The sequence below is a fragment of the Macaca nemestrina genome, chromosome 8, assembly GCF_043159975.1.
Source record: "Macaca nemestrina isolate mMacNem1 chromosome 8, mMacNem.hap1, whole genome shotgun sequence".
NCBI classification, from domain to species: Eukaryota; Metazoa; Chordata; class Mammalia; order Primates; family Cercopithecidae; genus Macaca; species Macaca nemestrina.
In genome coordinates this window covers 135,268,751-135,285,860 of record NC_092132.1, presented here as the reverse complement: position 1 = coordinate 135,285,860, position 17,110 = coordinate 135,268,751, and the positions used below count along the sequence as shown (strand labels likewise).

General features: G+C 44.0%; 1 protein-coding gene across 1 annotated transcript in view; it reads left to right on the top strand.

Annotated features, from left to right (window-relative positions):
- The first annotated feature begins 13,049 nt into the window (after positions 1–13,049).
- LOC105482128 (SH2 domain containing 4A) overlaps positions 13,050–17,110 on the top strand; it is an 82,972-nt gene continuing 78,911 nt past the window's right edge. Inside the window, exon 1 of the mRNA XM_011742083.3 lies at positions 13,050–13,126. The gene's annotated coding sequence lies outside the window, so the exon portion shown is untranslated. The remainder of the gene's footprint in view (positions 13,127–17,110) is intronic.

Below are 17,110 nucleotides of genomic sequence, written 5' to 3'. Positions count from 1 at the left end.
CATGGCAAAAGCTTCTTCTGCTTGGCTTCTGGGGAGGCCTAAGGGAGCTTTTACACGAGGCGGAAAGTGAAACAGAAATTTGCATGTCACATGATGAGATCAGTAGGAAGAGAGAGATGTTGGCGGTGGGAGGTACCACACATTTTCAAACAACCAGATCTCTTTAGAACCCAGGATTGTGAAGACAGCACCAAGCCATGTGGGATCACCTCCATGACCCAAACACCTGCCACCAGGCCCCACCTCCGACACTGGGTAAATTTCAGCGTGAGATTGGAGGGGACAAATATTCAAACAATATCAATGATGATGTTGATCATGATGAAACTCAAAGCAAACTGTGGGTGACAGGCTCCTCATGGAACTAGCATTAGCACTCAGGAGGTAGGTAATAAGTAGGGTGTTTTGTTTTGTTTTCAACCTGAACCATATGTATATGTACATATATGTATATAAATATATGACTTATTCGGAGACCTGCTGTTCTAATGCCCAGGTTACTTCCTGCTTTAAATTTGGTAGCACAAGCTAAGGGTGTTGATGTGGTTACCAAAGATGGCTAACCTATTCCCACATAATGTCTTATGTACTGGGAAATTCTGACTCATACAAAAGACACAGCAGAAAGAAGAACTTAAAAGTCTAGCTCCTATATGGCATTCCATTGTTGGTTGAATTATACCTTTAGGCTTGATGAAAAATAAAATCAATAAAAAATGCTACTTTGAATTTACTTACAGTTACAAGTTGAGGTTTGGTTGATGCAAACTGATAACTTTTTTCCTGGAAAAAAAAAATCCTAAATTATCAAGTATTAGACCACAGTCTTGCAGTCAGAATAGCAGTTAAAACAAGGTAAATAAAAGTTAATAATAAACAGGAAGGTACATAGTTTTCGGAACACAGCTGGTTCAGTGCTACAAAATCAGGTTTGGGGCCATTTCCCTTTAGTGTCTCCACTAGTTAATTTAATGTTAGAAGTGATAAAAATGAAATTATTTCAAAATTATGAACTAACAAAGGATCATTCTCAGTATTGAGAAGTAGAGGAAATGCCAAATAAAATAATTAGAAACATGGAAAACTAATTAGAAACATTAGATAAGAAGTCCTCAGATGTATAATTTAACATAAACAAAGATAACTGGAGATCAGGTATGCACAGGATGTAAAGAGGGAGGTAATTTACTTGTGCAAAGTTCACTAGAGTGATGCTTGAAAGACCTGAATTCTAGTCACTAATGTCCCCTAAATTAGCCCGGCAAGTCATGGCTTTCTTGGTCCTCATTTTGTATATTTGTCAAATAAAGCATTTGAGGGATTAAACCTAATAACTTGGCTCAAATATTCAAATGATTCCATAAAAAAAACCAACAGGAAGAAAAGAAGGAAGGAAGGAAGGAAGGAAGGAAGGAAGGAAGGAAGGAAGGAAGGAAGGAAGGGTGGAGGGGGGAGAAAGGAAGAGAGGAAGAAAGGGAGTAAGGAAAAAAGGAAAGAAAAAAGGAAGAAGGGAAGGAAGTGAGGGAGGAAGGAAGAGAGGAAGGGAATGATGAAGGAAGGAAGGAAGGGTGGGAGGGAGAAAGAAAGAGGAAAGGAGGGAGTAAGGAAAGAAGGAAGGAAAAAACAAAGGAAGGAAGGAAGAGAGGAAGGGAATGAGGAAGGAAAGAAGGAAGGAAGGGAGAGAGGGTAGGAGGTAGAAAGGAAGAGAGGAAGGAAGGGAGGAAGGAAAGAAGGAAGGAAGAGAGGAAGGAAAGGAAGGAAAGGAGGAATAAAAGGAAGGAAAGGAGGAAGGAAAGGGAAGAGAGAGGGAGGGAGGGAGGGAGGGAGGGAAGGGAGGAGAAGAATAGGCAGATCCCTGCAGAAAGCCCCACAATAGTTTGTCTAATTTATGAGTTGTCTAGACACTCCACATCTGCAGAAAAAAATCATCCCAGGACACAGGAGAATAAATTCTTATAAAAATTGAGCATCCCAGGGCATGTTGTTCAAATGCTGGGGAGTTCTATATTAGACTGTGTGGCAGACTGTTGCACCAACAGGCCTCAATAAATCACACCTTTCAGCATCTATGTCATTATATGGTCCTCTCCTAACTGACTCTAGACTTGGCCACATGGCTTGCCTCAGTCAAGAGGACGTTGGTACATGTGTTGCTTTGGGGCTTGTCCTCTTGAAATGCTGCCACTACAATGTGAAAATATGAAGAAGCCAGTCTGGACTCTTTGAGAATGAAAGACCACTTGCAGGGAATGGCCCAATAATTCCAGCCTGTCCCAGCTTCTAGCGGAGCTACGGAACTGAGCCCAGGCAAGACCAGCAGAATAACCACTCAGATGACCCATAGACTCATGAGAAACAGTGCAGTGTTACCATTTAAAGCCACTATGTTTTGAGTGTTTGTAATGCAGCAAACGATGACTTGTCCAAGTTGGAAAGATCAGGCAGACTACTAAAAAGTTCTAATTAAAAGTTCCCCAGATCCTAGAGCCTTAAAATTGTATGTGTTCAGCCTCATGCACAACCCCAACTGTCTCTGTGACTCTGTGACTCTGCCCCATGAATTTCTCCCATTCCCATAAGAAGGTATGTGAAGAAGGGGAATTTAAAATAAATTTTATGATAACCATTTAAGTTTACCATTTATAAGACGAAGAGGCCATAAAATATAATGTCAGGACAACTTTTGGTGCACAGATTAGATTTCCTTCCAGAACATTGTGTATTTGGAGAGTTGAAGTGGAGGTTTCAGTCATAGACTCAAAGAAGGCGAGCACAAGCAGATACATAAAATGACCTTCTAATTGAGGCTCCATTTTCCTCCACTGGTCTCTCCCCATGCCAGCCTCTGTGATGTTTGACTCAATTGACCTTGGGATTTTCTAGGACCCCTGAGACTATTCTGCGTTTGCATAAGTGAGATGGCTGAGTTGGAAAACAGCGGTCATAGGATTACATAAAAAATTTAGCAATAGCGTTGATACAGGATCGAGTAGCTTTGTAAGAGGCCCCTAATGTTCTGGAGGGAGATGGTTTCACCAGCCAACAAAGAAATTAGAAATTCAGGCAAAAGAAGGAGACATAATTGCAGCTGGTCACAGGCCAGCTCACTTGTGTTTTGCCTTCAATGATTCCCATAAGCCCAAATGACAAGATAATGCAGCGGCTCTTTGGTATTGTAGTAGAGTTCTCCACCATATTAACTTAAAGTATGGGAGCTGAAACTGGTTCTGTGGTCTTCCTAGCACTGGCCCTCGCTCACCATTCCTCACTAGTATGGAAGCACTGCAGTTCTATTTATCGATCTATTTTGTATCCTTGTATTAGACCGCTCTTGCAAAGAAATACCTGAGACTGGGCAATTTTTAACAAAAAGAAGTTTAATTGACTCAGCGTTCTGCAGGCGTTGCAGGAAGCATGGTGCCAACATCGCTTGGCTTCTGGGAAGGCCTCAGGGAGCCTTTTACTCATGGTGGAGGTGAAGTAGGACCACAGGCACATCACATGGCAGTGAAAGCAGGAGGAAGAGAGTGGGGTGATGCGGGAGGTGCCACGCACTTTTAAATGACCAGATCATGCAAGAATTCACTCACTATCATGAAGATAGCACGAAGTCATGAGGGATCCACTCCCATGATCCAAACCAGCCCCCACCTCCAGTATTGGGAATTACAATTCAACGTAAAATTTGGGTGGGGACAAATACCTAAATTAATCAATTTTCTTCCTCCTTTTTATTATGGTCACTGGAATTTAAGTCCTTGTTTTGAACTTGTTCACCTTGCCTTCAATCTCTCCTTGTTCAGATACTGCCAGATTAATCTTCCTAAGATACAGTACTCCTCTCTAAAAGCTCACCGACAGTCAATGAGAAAAGTGTGTAATTTTGGTCCTGCATTCCTGGCTCCCTTCAGTCTAATCTCAAAGAATTCCACTGGTCCTATCATTCCTAACTCCTCTTTATCACCCTAGAATCACAGTTCTCCATATAAGGCCGCCTTTCTTACCTCCAAGACTTTGCTCTTAGAATATCTCTGCCTGGAATGCCTTTTTGTCTCATTTCTGCTTGTCTCTGTCAGATTCCTCCTTGAAGACCCATCTGAAATACCACATCCTCCATGAAAACACTACCGATCCCTCCATGTTGATGTAATCTCCGTTCTTCTGAATGCCCACAACTTTGTCTCTGTGGCCTTTGTGGCACTTATACTTTCTACTCCTTTGTTTAAAGCATTATAATTATTTTCATTCATGACATTTTACCTTTTTAGATATTATGCTCGCTGCCATCAGGGACTATTTCCTTTCTTTTTCCCCCCAGCACTGACAGAGGCTTACCTCATGTTTGATAAACAAGTAGAAGCACTCATTCATTTTCCTTTCACGTTATCCATGGAAACTACACCCCTGTGTCTTCCAAGCATATCATGTGAGTAGGAAGATATGAAAAGCTAGAAGAGAAGAAATGCAGGAAGGGAAGGAAAAGGAGAGCCACGTGTGACTTTTTAACTCAAACATCCTAGAAGTAGCACCCTCAATTCTGCCAATATTGTTTGCCCTAGGAAAAAAAAAAAGTGTTATTATAAAAATATGTAACTATTGGCCGGGCACGGTGGCTCATGCCTGTAATCTCAGCACTTTGGGAGGCTAAAGCAGGCAGATCCATTGAGCCTCAAGAGTTCCAGAGCAGCTTGGGCAACACGGTGAAACCCCGTCTCTACAAAAAGTACAAAAATTAGCTGGGCCTATTGGTACATGCCTGTGGTCCCAGCTACTTGGGAGGCTGAGGTGGGAGGATCACCTGAGCTTGGGAAGTTGAGACTGCAGTGAGCCCAGGTTGTGCCACTGCACTCCAGCGGGGAAACAGGAGTGAGACTCTGTCTCAAACAAAGCAAAAAAACCAAAACTCTCTCTCTATATATATATACACACACACACACACATATACATATATATGTGTATGTATATATATTACTCTTATGAAAGACTATGAAGAATTTAATAAAACATTTCATTCTAACTATAGTATTTGCTAAGTTGGATCAATATAAACTGAAAAGAAAATTCTTACAAACATTTTCAAACTACTCTAAAGCGTCAAGAGAATTCTACATTCTTTGATTTAGACACTCAGAAATTCATCTTTGTGCAGTCAGTCCTTCATTAGGCATGAGGGGAATATACAATAAATAAAATAAATACACCAGTCTTGGTCTAAAATAACTTACAATCTAGTTGGGGAATCAAGAATAATGAAACGACCAAATAATAATTCAAGATGGTATATTACTAAAATTGTAAGATGAATCATGTAAACACTAATCACTGCGTCAGAGTTCTAGAAATGCTATATTTCAACACAATGGTTACTCAAATCAGTATCACTCACATTTTAGGTATAAAAGATATATATATCACTGTATGTAATGAATGATAACTTGAAAAATAATGAAACTTCAAGACAAATTAAAAATAGGTAGGACATAGTGGCTCAGGCTGGCCACGGTGGCTCACGTGTGTAATCCCAGCACTTTGGGAGGCCAAGGCAGGCGGATCACCTGGGGTCAGGAGTTTGAGACCAGCTTGGCCAATATAGTGAAACCCTGTCTCTACCAAAAATACAAAAAGTAGCTGGGTATGGTGGCACACACCTGTAGTCCCAGCTACTTGGGAGGCTGAGGCATTAGAATTGTTTGAACCCAGGAGGCAAAAGTTGCAGTGAGCCAAGATTGTGCCACTGCACATCAGCCTGGGCAACAGAGTGAGACTCAGTCTCAAAAAAAATAAAAATAAAAATAAAATAAAAGCATATGATTCTGTGACAGGATAATAACCTGATCTCCATGAAATCACCTCCTCCTTTCATACAGAATAGCATCTCATCTCAGAACACTTAAGCTACAGGAACCATGCCTGAAGTTAAGGTATTCTATAGAACATATTGATAGCTATTAAGTTACAAAGCCACTTAGGCTTAATTTCCAAAAATGAGCTTACTCAAGTTAATCAGGAAGGCTCTGGCTCTCTCTGGGCTAACCCAAATTTAGATGCATTAATTTGTTCAACAAACATATATTAAGTACTTACTGTATACCAAGCACCGAGCTAGGCTCTGGGAACAGAAAGATAATGAGGTTAAGTTCCAGCCTTCCTGATACACGCAGTGTAACTGGGGAAATGAGGGTGTGCTGGGGACAGCATGGTGTAGCAGAAAGAGCCTTGGACTGCACGTCAGAGGTCGTGAGTCCCAACCTTGGTTCCCTCGCTGCCCAAGTTACTATGTAAACCTAGGCAAGTCACTGATATTCCCTGTACCCAAGTGTCCTTGTGTGTCAATTGACGATCACAAGGGCCCACCTCACCAAACGTATTATGAGGACAGAAGGAAGTAATAGCCTGAAAGTTCTTTGCAAAGTTAATCTGCACAGATTTATGGTGTCATTATCATTTATAGCTCACTCAGAGGACCAGAAACAGTATCGGAGCATTAAGTGTCATCTAAATCTTTAGTGACATGTTTCTTCCTTGGAATCTAACTAGGAAATATTGACTTAAAAAAAAAAAAAAGTAAGATTGGAGTCTTTTGTTCCTGGGCATTTAATGAGACTGTTTATTCCAACAATTTGAAAACGCTGCTTGCTACATAGCAAAACTAACAATAAAATTCATGCTTTTAAGTTCAGTATTGGGCAGGAATTCTTTCACTGAAGATTCTCAAGATAATTTCTGAAGCCCAGAGGCATTCTTCCTTTCTCTCTTGTGTGAACCATTTCTCCATTAAAAAGAAGTGTGGATTTGAGACTCCACAGGAACGTACCAAAGTGAAGCTCACTTATAAAATCAACTATTTTACACATTTCTTTTTTAATATGTCCTCTATTCTTTTTTATCCTACTGGTATTGATTCCTCTGTCTCTTCTCATTTTCTTATTCCTTTTTTCTTTATGTTTCCTCTCTGGGTCAGAATTTGATCTAAAAAAAACCACTTGGAATTTGTTTGATTGTTCCATCAATACCTTCTTATTGTACTTAAGATGAGTCACACAGTGGGCGTGGTGGCTCACACCAGTAATCCAGTGCTCTGGGAGGCTGAGGTGGGAGGATCACTTGAGGCCAGGAGTTCAAGACTAGGCTGGCCAACATGGCAAAACCCCATCTGTACAAAAAATAAAAGATTAGCCAGGCCTGGTGGCACATGCCTGTGGTCCTAGCTACTTGGGAGGAACCCTTGAGCCTGGGAGGTTGAGGCTACAGTGAGCAGTAATCAAGCCACTGAACTCCAGCCTGGGCTATATAGTAAAACCCTGTCTTAAAAATAAAAAAAAAATAAAAATAATTTAAAAAAAAAAAGAAGAGGAGTTGCTTTGTTTAGGCTCAAAAGCTTGTGTGTGACTTGCAGGTCTTCAACTCTGAGCCCAGGACTGAGAGTAGAAACTAGAGCTGAGTCCTGTACACCAGCCAGCCACGAACCAGTGCAGCCTTGGAGGTAGCTCCCATCTGCTCTCCATCAGGAGACATAGGTGCTGTCTGTTAGGGGAGAGATCTGTTGGTGGCTTGCTTCACTTTCATTCCCGAATTCAGTAAGGTAAATGAACTAGTTAACTGAATGTAGTGTAGTAACTATGTAAAGATTATGCATCAGAAAGTATTTATTTTGATTCTGTATGCCACTGACTAGTTCTGTGATGTTTAAATTGGTGAATGTGGCTATATAATTTCTATGAATCTAGAACCCTCTCTCCAAAGGGTTCAGGGAGCTACTCTCTTTCATATTTCTCTATTTGTATAGAATGATCAGTCACCTATGGGCCATGCCCTTCCACTAGAAACTATACTGGGGGTTGTACACATTTAATTATCCTTAAAATATCAACACACCAGTCAAAACCAACTCTTTCAAACTTAAACAATGGCACTTATCAAAGAGGCCATAAGCTGGCTCTTATTCAAACATACAATTAGGGGAAGAGACAAAGTGTCTTACTTTACCCAAGGGCAGAATGAACTTCAACTTTCAGTTAGAGAAATCTGGAGGACACTTGGAGCCATGCATGGGGTATATGTGGGAGTGGGCGAGACTTTGGTACCAAAGAAGGAAATGCCTTCCTCAACTAAAGGGCCAGAGGGAATGCTGGGGGTTTCAAAACCAGGAAGAAGTGAAAGGAAGGAAAGAAGCAAAACTTACATATGTTGGGCCTCCAATAATAAGCCAGACACTGTCATCTTATGCATCTCACTTCATTCCAATCCTATTAAATGACAGGCTGGGTTTGGTGGAAAGTCCATCTCAGACTAACTTCAGGAACTCACTCAAAGACCAGAACCAAGAAGATGACTATCTAGCCTTATGTATGTTTCAGTCAAGTCCAGGAAGTGCTATTACTACTTTTTCAACATTTCTCATAGCCAAATAACTTTATTTCCATATATTTTAGTGGCTCTCAACCTTGGCCACACATTAGTATCCCCTTGGATGCTTTGAAAAATGCTGATATCTGCGCTCCATCCCATCCCAATCAAATAACTCCTTGGAGGAGCAGACAAAGAGGCAAATGTTACAAAGAAAATCTCCCTGGATTATTTTAATATGTACTTGAGAATTGCTGTACTCATTTGCGGAAAATTCCTTATAAAACTAAATGGGATTTGTGCACTTTTTGCAAAGATTTCATATAAGAGAGAAGCTAGGAAATGGAAACCCATTTCTGAATCTGGTCCAAGAAAGAGATGAAATTTGATTTTATGAGTCTAGTAGACCTTTTCAAAACTGCCTGGGAAGATCCGAGGAACACCAGAATATTAGAAAAAGTTTGCTTCTGCTCCTTTCTCGGAGCTTTGACCCGTCAAAAAGCACTGGTTACCATAGGCCACTGCAGATGTCCCATATCATTTGGATAGTGACTGTCCAATTTCACCTGTAAGTTTTAAGTCAGCAGTTCTCTGAGCCACAGGCTGCTTGTCACTGTATTACAGAAATGTAAGAAACTGCTGGGCATGGTGACTCACACCTGTAATCCCAGCACTTCGGGAGGCTGAGGTGGGCGGATCACGAGGTCAGGAGATCAAGACCAGCCTGAACAACATGGAGAAACCCCGTCTCTACTAAAAATACAAAAATATTAGCCAGGTGTGGTGGCACGCACCTGTAGTTCCAGCTACTCGAGAGACTGAGGCAGGAGAATTACTCAAATCCGGTAGGCGGAGGTTGCAGTGAGCCGAGATCGTGCCACCGCATTCCAACCTGGTGACAGAGTGAGACTCCGTCTAAAATAAATAAATATATATATATATATATATATATATATATATATATATATGAAACCAGAAATGTCTAATTAGCAACTCAGAGTGTGGATTTTAAAGAAAGAACTCCATAAAGGTAACTCTTAGAAAAACATTAAAAATTACAGTAATGTAATTGATTCAAAGATGAATGTAAAGACCAATAATTTATTTTGGTGTTTATGAAGATGAAGAAATAAAGGCCCATACAGAACCATACACAAATGAAAATAGTTCAAAATCAAATCTAACTGCTCACAGAGAGCTGAAAACATAGCAGACCCTCAATATATTTTTAATGATTGATGAACTGATTGAGATTTATTTTGAGATTGGATCAGTTTTTAGTAGAGTTTAAATGTTTTTGTATTTTTCTTTCATATGTACATTACATTCATTGTGGAACAAGTAAATAACTGCTTTAACAGTTAAAAAGTGGTTGAGGTTTCTGATGCTGATCATAAAATATGACAGGAAAAATATTCTATTTTATAAAGAAAACATATGAAGGTAATTTTCATTGTCTGTAGAACTTAAAGATTAATCTTTAACTTAGAAAAAGTGTAAAGTGGATTATCTTGTCTTTCTGGCAACAATAGGGCTGGCAGTGCTACACAACTCCAGGGGGCACCTTACACATAGTGATATCCCGCTTGTCCTCTGCCCACCCATAGTTGTACAAGTGCCATGCTATGCCATTTTCCTTGACAGTCCTGGGCAGCAGGGCTCCTAAGCAACATTCTAAAACGAAGGCCAAGGAACACATCCATTAAAATGTAGGCTATTTGTTTCATGGTATTCATTACTACGAGTAAATGACAAATTAAAAATATTAGTAACTGATAAATAGATATTTAGCTTTTCTCTTTGAGTTCTGGCAGTGAACGCTGCACCAGGGCATTCCTAAACACATGTGTTAGTGCCACCACGTTCCATGTCTGTGAGTAGTGAGTAGTCAGCCCCTGTCAGTAGTCCTCCTCACATTCCTCCCTATGACACATCCTACATCATGGAGGGGGGAAATGTTTTCTTCTGAGCGTACTGGCCCAAAGCGGGGGAAAAAGTAACTGAGGGTCCCACAAGTAATAGGCCACCCGATTCTTTTTAGAGGATTATAAAACATTCTTGGCCGGGCGCAGTGGCTCATGCATGTAACCCAGCATTTTTGCAGGGGCCAAGGTTGGTAGATCACTTGAGGTAAGGAGTTCGAGATGAGCCTGGCCAACATGGTGAAACCTTGTCTCTACTGAAAAAAAAAAAAAAAAAAAAAAAAAAGCCAGGAGTGGTGGCAGGCACCTATAATCCTAGCTACTCAGGAGGCTGAGGCAGGAGAATCACTTGAACCCAGGAGGCGGAGGTTGCAGTGAGCCAAGATCACACCACTGCACTCCAAGCCTGGGCAAAAAGAGTGAAACTCCATCACACACACACACACACACACACACACACACACACACACACACACAAATTCTTATTGTCTACTTTTGAAATTAAGGGAAAAACATCGAGCTTTTCTCTTCCAGACCATGCCAATTAAAAGGAAATTCCAGGAGTCAGGAGAAAGGGAACAAAAAGAGAATGTGGTAGAGGCGAGGGTAGACCAAGTAAAGATGATGGAGAAGAAACTATAGAAATAAGAGAAGAAGAGATCATGCCAAATACAGGAAAGAGGCATGAGACAAGAAGGATGGAAAGGGGCAGAGAGAAAAGGGAAGAGTCTGGGTTCTGAGCTGATTGTGCTATTTGTGTACAGTGTGTGTTCCTTTGGGCTGTTAACATTCTTTCAAGATAGAAGCTCCAAGATGTTTCCTTACCTAATCTCCTAAGTGGCATGCCATCATCACTTCTGCCGGGTTCTATTGGTCAAGCAAACCAACCTTTACAAAGTGGCGGGGAGCTATGCAAGGGTGTGAATAACAGGAAGACGGGATCCCTGGGAATGACTTGGAATGTAAGTGGCATGGTGGGCAGAACCCATAGCCTAGGGTGAGATAGCAGGAACCTGGAATTATAGTACCTTAATGTGATATGAACTGATCTGAGCAAATGTGTTTGAACACTCACCACATGCCAAGAGCTGTTCTAATCCCTTTGCATGCGGTATCTCATTTAACCCTCTTAACAACTTACGGAGGCAGACTCTCTATCCAGAGAAGAAACTGAGGTACAGAGGTTAGTAGCACAGTGACAGAGCTATTATAAGGAAGGACTTGTCAGGACCTGGAGAGAGACTGGGTATGAGAAAGGTAAGTGGCTGTCACAGTGTCCTGTGGGATTTTTCCAGATAAACCACCCTGTATAGTTAACCGATCCATCCATGCAGGGCTAGGATTCATTTCGACCTCGCCATAGTAGCTTTCCAGGGGCCAATCCCACTCCAGCCTAAAGCACCCCATAGGCTATCATTTAAACTGCAGTAGGAACTAAGCCTTAGACCAGAAATTCCTCCCTGAAGGGATCCCTGGAATGGTTCCTAAATAGCTGGGTCTTGTTTCCTGACAATGCCGCCTGCCCCGAGGCTTGATGTGACTGCATAGCTTCTGCCGTTTGTAAAGGCGGGGAATGACGTTTTATGTTTGAACCCAGCAGGTCAGGCTCCTGAAGAGGTCAGGTAGTCTGTGGAGAGGACTACTGGTGTTTGCTGTTTATTACATCTCTCCCAACACATAAAATCTGGGGTTCACCAAAGCAGGCGGTTTTCTTCCACATACTCCTCTAGGATGGAAAATGCCCTCCAGTGGAAATGCCTTTCCACTCTGCTTCTGCTGAATTTTCCTCCAAGATTTCCTCTAACTGTGGACTGCCAGCTCCTCCCTGATGTCTTCAGGCCCCAACCCAACCTGTTCTTGTTGCAATCCACAAGACTCCTTTCAGCATCTTAACTTTTTCCCCAGTTTTCTTTCATTTTCTCCTGGTCTGTGTTGACTGCGGTCTCCTTCTCAGCCTTTTCCGTCCTTCATCTTGTCCTACAAAGCCACACCTGTACCGACAAGTGCCAAAGAGTTTGATCATTTACTTAATGTCAACAAAAGAAAGAAAAAAAAAGCTCTAGAGTCGCCTTGGCCTGCGGCACCCAAGCCGAGTGAACAAGTGGGGCCCGCGCACCCTCCCACCCTCCACCTCGCATGGAACCCCGAACTCTGAAACATGGAAAGGCCCAGACCTGCTGATTTAATCTAAGTCCTGCAGTCCCCAAGAGATCATAGACTGCAGATCCCAGTCCCACGAACTAAGAGAGGAGAGGAGCAAGGCTACCCCGGACTACCGCAGCTCGGGGACAGCGCGCAGACCAGGCGGCCCGAGATGCGCAGGCCACGCAGCCTGGCCGACGACTGTCCCTGGAGAGCCTCCAGGCGCCCGGGTGGGGCCGCGATCGCGCCCCGCCAGTCACCCGGCATGTGGGCGCGGCGGGGCGGCGCGGGCGGGCCGGCTGCAGGAGCTGTTTGGCGTCCCGGTCAGAGTATTTGCTCAGCCCGCCTGCGCCGCTTGGGACGCTTCTGCCTTTCCCTCCCTCCCTTCCCTGACGGCTTCTGGCGGCCAAGTGGATGTGGCGGGTGATCGGGCCACCCTGCCCAGGGGCGCCCAGTACTGGTAGGTGCTGGGGTTGGGGAGAGGCTTTGGCGAGAGTGTGCATGGGGTGGGAGTAGGGGGAAGGGAATTTCCTCGGGGGTTGCAGGGGTGCATGGGAGGCGCAGGGGCCAGAGGGGGCGGGCGGAAGCCTCACCCCCGCCTCCACCCCTTCGCGCCGCCCGGGGCGGGCTCAGGTGCGGGGTTAGGCGGATAGAGCGGCTGCGGCGGGTATCCGGTGTCCGGTGTCCGGTGTCCGGTGACTGGAGCCGCTGGCTAGGTGAGCGGCTGTCCCCGGGGTCTGGGGGCTTGCAAGGGGTGGCGGGGGGAACTTCGAGGGAGAGGGTCTGCCGGAGCTGAGGACTTTCGGGGAAGTTCTGGGATCCGGCGGGGACACGCGGCGCGTGCTTCTACCCGCAGGGAGTGCAGGCCCCGGGAGGGTCCGGGCTGGACTGGAGTTTCTAGACTCCTAGCAGGAGCACGTCCTGGACCTGCGCCTGGAGATCTTCCAAGAGGGAAGTCCCGGGAAACAGTGGCAGCCGGCGCAGCACCCCGGCAGCGCGTTCCCCGCGCGCCGGCACCCAGGGGCGCCCCCAAGTGGGGTCAGGGCGCGCGCGGAGGCCCGTGCAGCGCCGCCTCCCAGGGGCTGCTGCGGCGGGGCTGGCCCAGACTCAGACCGGGTGCCCACTGGGCTCAACCAAGCGGCGCCCCTGCCCGCTCCTGGACTCGGGGGTTACGCGGGCACCGGAAGGAGCTACAGTTTGTAGGTTTTCTGAGTTGTCTTTCCCTTCCCAGGGAGCTTAGAGAAACAGCAAGCGTGGCACCTCCCCCTTCCAAACAGATGCTCCTCATCGCCCAAAAGGCTTTTATTTGATTGCTGGTTTAATGGAAACAACGACTTGGGTACCATTATTTTAAAATAGTGAATAAATAAGTGGAAAGCATACAGGGGCATAGATTTGGCATAGGAGTGGAATTTTCTATGTATACTAAATCTGTGTGTACAGTAACTTCAAATTTCTGAAGAATAGTATATATTTACAAAACTTGCCAAATTGCTGTCATCTCTGGTAATTTGTTTCATCCTCAAAAACAGCTCTTTTGCTGGTAGATGAATAAGATAAAGTTTGAATAAGAAAACAAAGCTCGACCACAGAGCTGGCTGTTTTAAAAGAATTAGAATTCAAGCTGTATTGTTAATGTTATAGTTACACTGTCCATACCACAATACTTTTATTTATTTTTTATTTTATTGGGTAAGTGCAAAAGTAGTTGTGGTTTTTATGGCAAAAACCACATTTATTTATTTATTTAGGCCATAAAAAAACACAATAACTTTTGCACCGACCTAATGTTTTTCATTTTTGAGGCAGGGTCTCCTTCTATCACCCAGGCTGTAGTGCAGTGGTGCGATCTTGGCCCACTGCAGCCTCAAACTCTCCAGCTCAAGTGATCCTCCCACCTCAGCCTCCCAGGTAGGTCGGACTCTAGGTGTGGGCCACCACACCTGGCTAATTTTTATATTTGTGTAGAGATGGAGTTTTGGCATGTTACCCAAGCTGGTCTCGAACTCCTGAGCTCAAGCAATCCACCCACATTCACCTCCCAAAGTGTTGGGATTACATTTTGAACCACTGTGCCTGGCCTACTATTTTTATGATTTAGGCTGTATCTTAGGCCTTTAAAATTTTTTATTTTGTTTAGGTATCAGAGTTATCCAAAAGACAGTTGTATGGTAGAACAGTGTGAAGGTGTGAGAATCAGGTCAAATCTATGGTATCATGGAAAACAACAGATTCTCTGATCCTTTAGCAATTGCTGTTCAGAATAAATCGCAGGTGTGGGCTTGCTTCTTATCATTTCTCTCTTTTAAGAAAGGTGTTGTGTTAGCTGAGCTATTCCTTTGTTGGATCTTGAATAACTGGAGGTTTGCTGCCCTTGATATAGTATGGGAAAGTCCTCAGCATTTGAATCCGTATCAGCAATGATTATTTGTTCTCGTCAGGGAATGAAAGTGGGAAAACCCTGGTTAGTTAATTTCCTCATTTCTATTTCTTCTACCGTGGCTCCACCAGTCTCCTTCACTTCACAGTAGATTATGTCACATACCGACGCATTAGGAGTCACAGACTGAACCAGCCCTCATTTCACAGATGAGGAAACTGAGTCCCGAGAAGGCGAGGTGATAGCCACACTGCTCATTAGAGGCGGAGCTAGGAGTTGAGGCTGGAGTGCCTCTGGGTGTCTCGGGTGCACTATGCTGAGCTTGAGTTGGAGTCTGAGAAAGCCTTGGGGTGGGGGTTAGGGGATGGGAGTTGGGGGTGAGGGGACAGGTGATTTACACCAGTACCATTCAGCAGCCGCAGAATGGTCACATCTTCAACGACCTGACCACAGATAGTTGTTGGCTGGGCCTCCCAAGTATTCTGGGAGGCACAAGGAAGCCAGCCAGTGTCTTTCCTTCAAGATGAACTAGTTAATTTTAATGTTAGAAATCCACGTTTGCTATAAAAAGCAAAACAAAACAACATAAAAGTGGAAACAATATGAGCATTTCATCACAGAGGTGCCGTGAACCTCCTTGCACATGTGAGAGGCTGTGCTGTTTGCACTGTTCTTAGTATTTGTTTGGAAGGGGAAATTGTGGAGACGAAGTGGATGACTAAGTGCAAGGGGAAATGGAGGGGACTAGGTGTCTGGTGAATACGTGGGTAAACAATGTCCACACCTGGGCCAGTGTGGCAGTCGGTTCTTTTCTGGCCTTCCTGGCTGGGCTGTGTTCACCTGGCGTCCCCTAAGCTTAGCTACAGCGGACCAGGAGGAGGCTTCTGCCCTGTGTCAAGCACCATCAGTTCAGCATTTCTGTTCCTGCAGGAATTTGCTGGCTTCCATTCTGAAATTTCATACATGGCGCCACATCCTGCTGTTCTGATTCTGGGCACACAAATAAACTCACAAAAAGGCCTCTGTGCTGTGGATTACAGTGAAGCTGACTTAGAGCTGGACTGCCCGGCTCTGCCGCTTACCAGCTGCTGACCTGTGCTCTGTCTTCCTAATCTGTGAAATGAGCACAGTGATGGGCTGGACTCGAAGGGTTATTATGAAGATTAAGCGAGTTAACACAGGTAAAGTGCTTAATTAAGATGGTGCCTGGTACGAGAAGTGTTAGCTGTGTTATCAGGAATATGCAGGGTGGGGAAGACAGTAGGAATGTGACTTTGGCGCTTTAAGGGTTTTAGATTTTAGGCTCTACCCACGCCTTGAATAGGACTCACCACATTGAAAATGGGGAACAGAGCGGAAGTCTCAACCCTAACTGAACTGTTCATTTTCTGCCATGTGTGATTTCTGCGAAAGCCAACCACAGAACATAAAGACATTTACTGGAATGTCAAGGAGTCATTCCGTGTCGTTTCTTACCACTTTATCTTGGAGCTTGTGGATTTCATTGGCTCCACCCCTTCAGAAGCTGCTAGAAACAGTCAAGAAATCATTACAAGACATCCATTTTTTTGACTGTTCAAGCCTTTAAGGGTATCTCCATGCAAAATACAAAGTTAGCAAGGGGACCTGGCAGGGGGCGTGACATTACTTTTAGTACTTTAAAAGTTTTCTCTTAATATTTGGTTCCATTTGAATTCCGGTGGTTGAATGCTGCTGAGATGATAGGTTGCAGTCAGTAGGGATAGGTGTAGTTTCATCAAGGGTCTGGCTTTGCAATGAACAGTCAGCGAATCTGAGTGCTGCGTATGCACACCATTCTGTGGTAGCCTAGCTATTGAGCGTGCTCGTCTCAAAAGACAGATGTACATCAAGGAACAACTTTGCAAGGAAGAGGAGGAAGACACGAAGCTGAAGGAGGCCCCCAGGTGGTGAGAGAAGCATTACAAATCTAGCTGTATCAATGACAAGGTAAATGAAGAGAAACCAACACTACGATGGCCATAATATAGCTAAGTGACTTGTCTAAAGTTTAAGAGTGTTTGAACATAGTATGGAGAAACAAGATATTTGAGAGCACATGGCAAGGTGGTAAGATTATTGAGGTGTTACTGTAAACAACAAATTATTGGTCAATTTCTTATTTTTTCTTTTCTTTTTTTTTTTTTTTTTTGAGATGGAGTCTGTCTCTGTCACCCAGGCTGGAATGCAGTGGCGCGATCTCGGCTCCCTGCAATCTCCGCCTCCCGGGTTCAAGCGATCTCCTGTCTCACCCTCCCGAGTAGCTGGAATTACAGGTGCCCACTACCATGCCTGGCTAATT